The sequence below is a fragment of the Sturnus vulgaris genome, chromosome 4, assembly GCF_052056855.1.
Source record: "Sturnus vulgaris isolate bStuVul1 chromosome 4, bStuVul1.hap1, whole genome shotgun sequence".
Classification (NCBI taxonomy): Eukaryota; Metazoa; Chordata; class Aves; order Passeriformes; family Sturnidae; genus Sturnus; species Sturnus vulgaris.
Window position 1 is genome coordinate 68,165,900 of NC_142246.1, and position 11,140 is coordinate 68,177,039.

Genomic DNA, 11,140 nt, shown 5'->3' on the forward strand with positions numbered 1-11,140 from the left:
CCATCTGAACAGCCACGGTGCCTTTGTTATCCAAGATCAGAGGAAAAAACATTACTTTTCTATCTTCAACCATTAGTTCTCTGGAGAGAACAAACTGCTTTCTGAAGAATAAATTAAGCATTCAATTAAACTCTACAACAGGTAACTACTGTTCTCACTTTGGAGGAAATACATTCAATGGTATTATTACAATCCTTTGCAAATAACTCCAATAAATCACATCAAATTGAAAAATTTTCTTCTCAGTTCAAGCAAAATGTTCAATATAAATATCATGCAGATTTAAAAAGGGAGAAAAATATTAAAATACCCAGAATACTGACACAGTATCAGTCCCTGATTCCCCAGCTGCAGGACTGGGTTAGCAGACACATCCATTTCTGTAAAGATCTGTATGTACATCACGTCTTCTCATCTCACTCCTGATTCCCTACTTCCCAGAATTACAAATGCATATATAAGAATTCTGAGGTATTTCCAAACACCAAAAATTATGGCTTTAAAGAATTCACTTGTCTCCATTGATGAAGCATTTAATTCAGGCTAAATTACTGTGTTTATGAAATAGCTTCAGAATTTATTGTATTTCCATGATATCTCATCAATTGCACTTTAGCTTGAAGGAATATAAGAAGAGAACTTAATTAACACTAATTTTCAAGCTGCCAAGAGCTGCTGTAGGTTCAAGAATTTTATCTATCCTATGAGCGTGACCCAAATAAATAAACAAAAAAGTACTGCTTCCAGATCACTGAGCCTATTACTAAAATTAATTGAGCAATATTGACTCCAATACTCTAATCATCTAGGAAAGTTAAAGGCAACAGTAGTCTCTGAAGATACAAATTCTTTTAAATTTCTATTAAAACACTGACCATGGTGAGTTAATTAAGTAGCATATTTATCTCTAGATTTGATGGAGTTTAAGTGAATATTATGTTGCACACTAGCTTTCATGTTGAAAGGAGTTCTCCAAGCTCAAGAATGTAAAATAAATAGAGGAAAACAAAACTATTAAACAATTGTTACGTTTTTTACCTGATTTAGTAAAACTGTTTAGGAATAAACTATTAAGGATAAAAGAAAGAAAGAAAACCGTAACATTTTCACATGAGCATAAATCTAAAAAATATTTATATACTAATAGGAAATAAAATGTAAAAACACAATACCATTATATAAATTTTCAACTCTTAAACAACATAGGTGTAAATTTGAATTGAATATCTCCTTTTTATCACTATGTATCAGGCTGTTTTTCTTTGTTTCTAAACCAAAGACACTATGGCCTTTAACATTATTAAATAGCTTACTGGGCCAAAGTCCTCTTGAACTGTAATGCTTTTTTAATAAGGTGTTTGAAGTGTTTTCATGCAAGCAAATCATTATTACAGTCAAAATCCTTTTACACAAGAAGACCATTTTAACTGCTAAAACAAAGATTTGCAATAAGGAACGGCTGTAAGTATAAAGAACACATAATTTGTAGTAAGCTTCTCTCAAAGAAACCAAACATCCTTTCAGAACACCAAGGAATCAAATGCATCCACTTGTGTAAGATTATCAGAATGACTAAACACTGCTTGTGAAGGTGTTCCAAGATTGTATCCAGAATCAATCTAAATTTAACAATATACATATCTATAATGTGCAGGTAATGAATACACATCTTCTCTCCACAGAACCCCTGCCAGTGTGCTATGATCAATCTAACAAAAGAGAGTATTGCTTAAACAGGGTCTCAAATCAAAACCACAGCATTATATTCCTAGCTGCAGTTAACAGCATCTCTAAAATGTGTAAAACCCTGTAAAGCAAAGCCATGAGATAGCAGGTGAGGATGGCTTCCAGCTTAGAAGAGCTCTAGAAGCTGTTACCACATTTGGTATGGGATTTTGGTAATTGATTCTGCAGGAACCTCTGTAAGTTGCTCTCTGTTGGAAATCACTTAGACCCTGTAGCATTTGTTATGTCTATTCAGATAATCTGCACTGGAGTTGGCAGCCAAAGTAGCTGGCAACAAGAATATTGTTGGCTTCAACACTTCCTAAGTTTTCCACCCAGGAAACATGAAAAGAGGAAGACACATAAGCATCACTTTAGGTTTATCAGAACACACATTTTATTTCTTCAGTCAATACAAAAGATGTAATGCCAATTTTTCAGAAAACATTTGGCATTACCAGAGTGTCTTATAATTTCTTCCAGTGTAAATGTATCGCTCAGAAACCTTTTCTGCAAATAATAAGCTGAAGGAGAAGTCATTAGTCTCACCTCAGCCACACACATCCTCAAAACAATATCCAGTCCCCTGAAAAATTCCCTGTCCCTGGACCACTGCACACCATCACTAGCAGCCTTGTAGCATCTTGATTAGGAACAAGAACCAACCACAACAACTCCATTTCAGATGTCAGGAGTAAGGAGATTTCAGTGAGAGTCTTCTTCAATCGTGAATTTAATCACAGCCATTAAGCCAGTACAATTACATGTCAGTAGGTGTGAGAACTGTCAGATGAATCAGGGGAAAAGGAAAGAGAGATCACAGATAAAAATTACAGCTTGGGTGTTCTGCTAGATTGATAAAAATATGTAGGATTCAACACAGAAATGTGTTCCAAAGATGACCTAGGCAAAGACTAATATATGCCTTGAAGGCTTGTCAGCTAATTTTCAAGAGTGGATAAACTGTGTCTGAGCAATGGTTACTTATTTTTTAAATTCTAATTAAGAACTGATTTATTGTGGCAGAGATTAGTAACTTACAAAATCATTACATATTTACATGGAGAGGGTTGGAAATATATTACTTCAGCCTTTCAGTTTAAAACCTTTCAATTAGATATGCACACTCAGAGAGTTTGGTCCTCCTTGCAAATCATACATGACACAGCACACATTGGTTTAGAAAATCTCCTTCAACTGACAATATACAATGTAAATACAGAGAGAAAGGCTGCAACTTTTGACAGAAAGCTTTTTGAAAGACCTTTTAGGCATTTACACAAGTTTAGAAGGGGAAAAATTGTTTAAAAAGTATAAATTCACAAACTAGAGTCACAGAAATAAAAGCCGATTTGAAATTAAAAAAAAAAAAAGTCACTCAGAAAAAAAAGTCAGCATCAGTAATGGAATTGCAGCTCCTTTTATGTGGCACAAGCCTTCAAAGTTCCTGTACAGCCACATCTTCAGACAGAGTCTAAACTCTGAATGCTGGAGCAGAAACCTGTGTATGTGTGTGAAATTACATAAAAACTATTTTAAAAAACATGAGAGGAAAAGAAGATTGACAAGATGAAATGCAGACATGAAAAATAAAAAGATCATCCACTAGATTTCTGGTGTTTGCCACAATGATGAATTTCAAGACAGTCCAAAAAATTATGAAATATATAATTGCCTAGTCCAAGAGTTAAGAGTTGCCTTTTTTGTTTTCTCTTCTATTAGTCCTTTCAGTTATTCTATTTACTCACATGACCTGTTAGAACAAACATAGTTGCTGCAAACTGAAAATTTAGGTCCTGTGAAAATAAGAAAAATCAGATGCCCATCTCCTATTTCTTTTGTTTGCAGATTTTAAATCTGGTGAGCTGAAGGGTTTTGCTTTTTTTTTTTTTGTTTCACAGTTATTTGGAGGCACTTTCTTTTAATTTGTTTGGGTTTTGCTAGGATTCGTTGTTTTTTTTCTTCTCAGCTTCAGAGCCAAATGTCTTGCTCCATCCTTCTTGCTCACTGACCCTGTGATCCCTGCATTTGTTTCGCTGTGAGGAGACTCTCATACAGTCCTGGAGGCAGAAAGCAATTAAAACATCATGATCAAAAGTGTAAACTTTGCAAGCAGTCTCACTGCTGGCTTCTTTATAAAAGAATACTAGAGATAGAATTAGTGTTACCTTCTTTAGAAAGAAAAAAAAAATTAACATGCTCAAAGCCTACTGATGAAGAGAACAATTTCAATACTCCAGCTACCAGAGAACAAAGAGTTTAAAATCTCACGCTTACATTTCACATTTAGGCAGTTTATAATTTAGTACAGAGCTTTTGGATTAGCACACGCTTTCACCCAAAGAACAATTCTGGAAACACCTGGAAACACCAACAAAACCAAAACACTTCAGATATTCAGTCTAGTCAAATAAGAATAGGCACATTACTTCATGTCAGGAAAAATTACAAATTCCAAAGATTTCTAGAATAGGTAAGAGATACTACATCACAGTAAAAAAAGAGATAACAACAATCTTTTACTTCATGTGTCTGTTATCTAATCTTTTTTCTCTTGTTGAGATGATAAAATTTAAAAAATATTTTTTCAGTTCATGCCTGAACCTCTTGTTCAAATTTCTGCCCTGGCAGGTGGTTGAAGACAGCCCATACCCAAGGAAATAGAAAGAGTTGCCCTACTAGATGTGTCACTGGGCTCTGAGCTGATCCATCTCTGCTCTCTCCTGCTACAAAGGAAAACAAGTTCATCAAAATAACTCCAGCTCTTATTCCCAGCTGAAACATGAAGCTTCCTACTGTTTTGCCCCCTTACAGACAAGAGCCAGAAGAGCTCAAATCTCTCTTCCACTTTAACCACAAGTTTGTATCAGACAGCTCATCAAGAGAACTTGTTCAATCAACAGAAAATTTCTGAAAACTCCAATATTTTCAACTTGGTTTGTTTTGGTTTTTTTTTTTTTTTTCACATTTGATCTGTAACTGCACATAATATAAATCAGTATTTGATGTATCCACAGCTGCTCTTGTATGCCATGATCAGCAAATGGTCCTTTACAATAACACCTACTAACTCTAAACAGTCTAGGAAAAAAAGAGACCCAGTTAAAATGATGTATTTTACCCATGTCACTACGCAGATACTTAGTTCCTCACACTATTTAATTGAATTAAATAGTCTATTTCTTGTTAAAGACATTTGATTTAGTTTAAAGACCAATATATTGATGGGCAGATAGTCTAAAAATCCAGAAATTATGTTGCTTTCTGGAGAAAAGAAAAAAAGAAAAGAAAGAGTTCATAATAACGCTGATAAATTTCCTAACAATTGATAGAAAATTATGGTGGTTAAAGGCACAACAAGAACTGTTCATCTGGAGAAAAGAAAGCAAGAGGCTGTTGAAGATGGGGTGAGAGAGGGAAAGGCTGACAAAAGTGGGATCCAGTGGGAAGAGCACAAAAAAAAAAAAAAAGAGGAAAAGGTAGAAAAAGAAAAGTTCTCAGCAGGAAGCATTAGTAGAGGAGGGCAGATCTGAAGAATGCACATGTGGCAGGAGGTCTGCCAGTGCACATGCTGTTATGGGCCAACTGCAATTGCATCCCAGGGTAGTGACAGTCTAAACTTGGGTTTAGCAAAAGTGAATTAAAACCATCAGGTATATGCTTGTATCATTTAGCACCTTCTTGCAGCTCCTTTTTGCCTAGCTCCCAAAAGCCCCAATATGGGATAAATTATGTCTTGTGAGGAATATTTCTGGTCTGAAGAACACTGTCATCTGCTCCTCAGTGGGAATGAGACTTCATTTCCAGACCTGCAGGGCATGCTGCAAGGCACTTCCAGTTACACAGCCTGCTGTACAGAGCTGGGATTTGATCAAGGTGAGACCAGTACTTGGGAGAACAGCTGCTGATTGGTTGAGTTCTGTCTGCTCCTGTAATTTGTTTCAGTGATAATGAAGACCTGGAAAACAGTGAATCACAGCCACTCATCCTGCTGACACACCTCTGTAGACCTGAACAGGGTCTTTTCTTTAAGCTTCAATCTTCATTGCTGCAATGTTCAAGCCATGTATAAGGCTTTATATGAAAGCACAGAATTATAGGCAGACTAAAACGTGAAGATGTAGAGTCCATCAAAACATCAAATTGTTTTCTTTTTTTTACCAATGAAATCAGCTCTAAGAGATCCAGTCAAGTCCTTGGTGTGACTTTTGAGGATAACATTAGCTGAAATTAAAACTTTGCTAGGTTTAGTAAACCATGTTCAGCAAACCTTTACACTCAAGAGGAACAAATCTGTCATGCTCAAAACAGCAGATATTACTAGGCTACTACATAAAAAAGGGATTTAAAAGTGGAAGAGTCATTGGTATCACATGCTGTGCATTGATCACTAGCATCCACTACACTTCCATAAAACTTAATGAAAGTAGAAGAGTTTCCAAGGAGAACATCCAGTTTATCCCACCAGCATACAGAGACAAGCATACAAAGATAAAGTGTTAGTGTGAGAATGCACAATTAAGTTGTGACTTGGAAAAGGAAGGCAACAGCCTTCATCTACAAAAAGGTTTTGAACACATTGGCCCCATTTGTTATTTTTTAAAATCTTGTTGCATTTATACAAGACCACTGCACCCCAGGGTTAAGAATCTGTAAGTTGTCTATGCACAATTTTACAAAAATAGCAAAAGCTGGAAGAATTTTTGGTTCTTTTTTCCTTACACACATTTATAAGTATTAGATCAACTCCCATTTAAAATTTGTATTATGTAGAGAACTATGTCCAGCATAGTCTAACCAAAAACCTTTGGTTGGTTTGAAATCTCAAAGAAACTTATGTGCTTATTCATAGCAGCAACAAGATTTGACAACTGCTTGCTAATTAGTTGTCTTACAGAATATTTTACTCAGTTTTCATTTAACTTAAACTTGTTTTGGAGATTTAATCAGATGACGAGTTTTAATTAGGCAAAATGAAAAATTAAGGTTCATTTTTAAACTTCAGTTTCTGGAGATAAAAAATTATCTTTTCAACAGTTTCTGTCATTTACAGAGAAGACTGTGGAACCAGCTTAAATCAGAGCCAAAAATGCAAAGCACTAGCCCAAAAAAAACAGGAGGCTTAAGTAAAAAATATTAATATCACATTCTTAAATCTCTGCTTCTATCCTGAAAAATAATAAAGCAACACTCTGGTACATAATTTAGCACGTTTAAAAATGCAGTTGGAGGTTTAAGAACATCTCAACCTGTCAGTCCCACAGAATACCCCTGGATTCTTCAAGTCAAAAACCCCTTGATCTAGCTCAAATAAATTTATCATCACCAATGAGCAGGACACAGTCCACCCTCATGGCTTCCTTGTCCCCCTGGGTTTTATGTTGTTTATTAAAACTGAATGTCTTAAGACAGCAAGGAGTAAGCAATTAGTTAGAGAAAATATTGGGAAAAGAAAAAGAGACACTCTTTAATTTATATGTCAAAGCTTTACATAGACATGCTATAGCTCTTGGGACATTGGGTTTAAAATTTTCTTACCATTCTTAAGTCTAGGTTCACATGTTCCTCATCAAATCATCATGGAGAATATATCTCATTACAGCCTGTGACACAAGTTATGCTTTCTCTGTAAACCTGGGGAAAAGAAAATATACCCCAAAGAACAGCAAAGTAATAAAATCTGACATTAAGAAAAAAATTATCATAAAGAAAATCTAATAATGGCTCCTAGCACTTCTTAATAAAAGATAGTCAACTGTAGTATCTTGAAGAACATGACTTGTTTTAATTATTTATTGAGAGTTGATGGTTTATTTGAAAGAAAATGCAATTATATTCTGACACTTTAATCACTATCAGTTTGTTTTGTTCACCTGATACTGCTAAGAAGGAAGGTTACCTTCCTGTGGAAATTCTGACATTTCTGTAATTGGTTTTGCAACCCTTCCAAGAGACTGAAAGTCCTCCTTTATTAAAATTGTGCAAAAATTGGAGTTATGATATTATTAAGATTGATGGCCAACATCACCAATAACCCAAACCTCAAATAGAGCAAATTTCATTTTTGTTTTCCTGAAGACACAAGCCATATATAGGCTTTGGGCATCAAAATTTCCACTGACACAAAAAACATAAATCAAACACAGCCCCTTAATAATCCCATTCAAATTAATCCATTAACCAGAGGAAAAGAAATGAAGGAAAAAATAATCAAAGACTAGCAAATCAAAGGCTCATAGGACAGAAAAAGAACTCTGCTCCACTGAAATAAAACAATTTTGCTAAATTTAGCCACTAGGTGAGAGGTTTGTTTGCCAATTGGTCAAAACCAGGAAAAATAAATGACATTCTCAAAAACACTGTGCCAAGCTTCAGCTAGTTTCAATATTTAAAGCATTTCAGAATATTCTGTAAGACATTCAGCTGAATTAAATATCTAGCTTCAAAATAAAGTTAACTCATTAGCAGAAATTCTAGCACTGTTTATCTATAATTGTGTGATGAATGTGTTTATCATCCTTAAAGGAGCACTACACAAGGAATAGAGAGGAAGCAACAGAACCGTGTCATTACTATTTTTTGGCTGACTTCAGTACCCATACAACTGCACTTTCATCTTTTCATTGGCCTATCCAGGGACTTTTAAACACACTGAACTCTTCTGCAAGTGAGAGATGGTTACCAGGTCACCTAGAAGTGACCTGAATGTGTCTTGGCCATGGTTCACAACACAATTTTCAATGGGACCAATGCTCTGACTTAGTGCATCTATGAAGGCTTACACAGCTCCTGGCTGTGCCAGCATGGAGAAAGCTCAGGAGAGGATCCCTTCCATGTTCTGTGAAGAGAGGGAAAAAAAAAAAAAAGCTTGCAAGGTCAAGTGAAGCAGATAAAGTACTATGGCACTTAAGAACAGACACATTTCCTTTCCCTCTCAGAGCTTCACCACACCTCTGTACAGTTCAACCAAACATTAAAACACCTAACCCTTATCTGTGCCAGACCCATATGATGTAGCCTTAAAGGCTTACCCAGGTCAACCAACAGAGCAAAAGCCAATCAGGAGCTGCAGGAAATTGGATGGACCAGGTGTTCAAACAAAGCCTAGCTCCCAAAAAGCAGGCAGTGTGTGAAGAATCAATAGGTACACCAAATATAGCTAAATAGAGAGTGATTTTAAGTTCTTTTTGTGGGATTTAGAGATAAGAAAGGAAAACATAAATTTGTGAACCTGTCAATGACAGAGCCTCTCCAAACAATCCAAACTGTATGAACCTTCGGAGTGATTTAAAAATCACTTACCTAATATTAAAGTGGCAATAGGTACTTTGAAGAGAAAAATACTTGTTTAAATTATTCCCCGTGGTGCATGAGTACCTCACTTTGTGCCCTTGAAGTTTTCCCACTGTCACAGTTAGTAAAAAATGCTGAGAACTCTAGCCTTTACTTCTTGCACAGGAAAAAAACCTAACAAAGAGCTGAGCCTGTGCAGAATACAAGTTCAGTCATGAAACTAGACAACACCCTACAAGAAGCCATCAAAAAGTTATTGGAAGAGGACCTTGCAAAATAGATAAATACAAATCTACTGTCCCTTGTAGAGACAGGGAAGGTGGAGGTTCCCCTAATATAATCATGCCAAGCAAGTTACCATTTTGATTTAAAGCAGTAAGAATTTATTTCTTTATTGACTTTTCTCAAGATCTCAATAGACAGTGAAATTTCATCCCCCCCTCAAGTTTCACACTTAGTTGCTATAAATGTTTTCCTACATAAAAAGACTAGCAAAATAATATATTGCTAGTCAGCTGCTACATTTTCCAAAGCATGCTTCAAACACTTACTGAAGTAGAATTTATGCCATTGGCATAGCTGTGTCCTTCACTAGAGGCAACTGCATATATTATCATCTTTTAATGCAAGAAGTTTCCATGTTTATGATATTTTATGCAAGACATTTCATAGTTATAGAATGCAATCAGTAGACTTCTTTCCTTAAAAGGCTTTATAAAAATTGTATATGCCTCAGAAGAAATTATGCTGTATCTTGTGTCACAGATTTATGCAACATTATAGTAGCAAACATTTAATATCTCTAAAAAAACACCTTCCTCAATACCCATGAGCAAAATATAAAAGTTAAAAATTCCAGTACCAAAGAAAAAAGAAGTTTAGTACTTGAACTATGGAGATGAAAAAAAATTTTCATCAGATTCCTAAAGTATCACTTTGAACACGATAAAAGTGTAAAATCTTGAATGGATTACTTCTATCACCATTTCTCCTGTTCTCTGTGGATTTACTAAAGGGCTCTTCTTTTCAGGCTTCAACTACATACTTAATGTGGAGTTGCATTAATGAATTCTGGCATGCAACCTTCAGCTATCCAGTGGTACTAATTCATTTATCAGTCTGGCCCTCCTGCTGAACCCAAGCAAGCCCACCCATTAAGAACTATCAGTAGGGCATAGGAAATCAAACATCAGGTCATGAGCAAATCCCTCTTTCTTTGGAAAAATCTCTAAGCAAAAAGGTTCCACATCCTTACCAGCAGCACCTGGCTTCAGGAGGGCAGCAGCTGATCTGGAGAATGTTTCCATCAGCAGCAGATACAAAGCAGCTCCCAGATGCATTTTACTTGCCCCTTTTCAAAATTCTCTCCTCCACATGTCACATCACTCACAGACTTACCAAAGCATGGCTGACCAAGCTCAACCCTTCCATCAACCCCCTTAGGTATCTACAAATAACAGGCTAAGGTTCATCTGCCCAAACCAGGCAGACAACTGAACAGGATTTCAGAACCTCAAATAACTAAAAGGTCTTGCACCATGATATTGGGCTGCTTCAGGACGCCATCCATGAGCAGTACGGAGCCCAAAGCGTTATTGAGAAGGCAGGGGGAGCCAGCTGAAAATCAAGTCTGTTTTCTCACAAGATAAATGCAGGTCATCCTCAAGCAACCAACTTGAAAGTCACGGTAAGCACCTCATCAAGCCAGACATTGCTTCCCTGGTGATGGAAAAAGATCATCGCTCCAAATAAAGAGTTGGAGTTATATTTCTGCACAATGACAACTTTAAAGCAATACACATATAGAACAGCATGAGTCCAAAAATTCTGTCCTGTAGGATTTCTCAGAGGACTCTGACTAGATTAGGGAAAAATCCTATCCATAAAATTATGTTTACCACACAAAATGAAGTGAGTACGAGATACTTCATACATTCTCGAGGTACTGAAAAGACTATTGAAAACAAGTCAGTGGAAGAAATAAAAGCAAACCAGTTGCAGAGAAGGAGCATTTACACATGAAACATTAACACATTAAAGACACTTGGAGCTCTGCAAATGTCTGAATCCCAAATAAAAAGCTTCTGAAATAACGGTAATACTGTTCAATATACTGTAACAG

General features: G+C 36.0%; 1 long non-coding RNA gene across 1 annotated transcript; it reads right to left on the reverse strand.

The window, feature by feature from the left end:
* Window positions 1–2,099: 2,099 nt before the first annotated feature.
* Window positions 2,100–10,638, reverse strand: LOC148224074 (uncharacterized). The gene is made up of 2 exons (XR_015803581.1): window positions 7,264–10,638; window positions 2,100–3,785 (listed from the first exon to the last, which is right to left on the reverse strand). It is a non-coding gene; the product is annotated as an uncharacterized LOC148224074 (long non-coding RNA).
* Window positions 10,639–11,140: the final 502 nt, after the last annotated feature.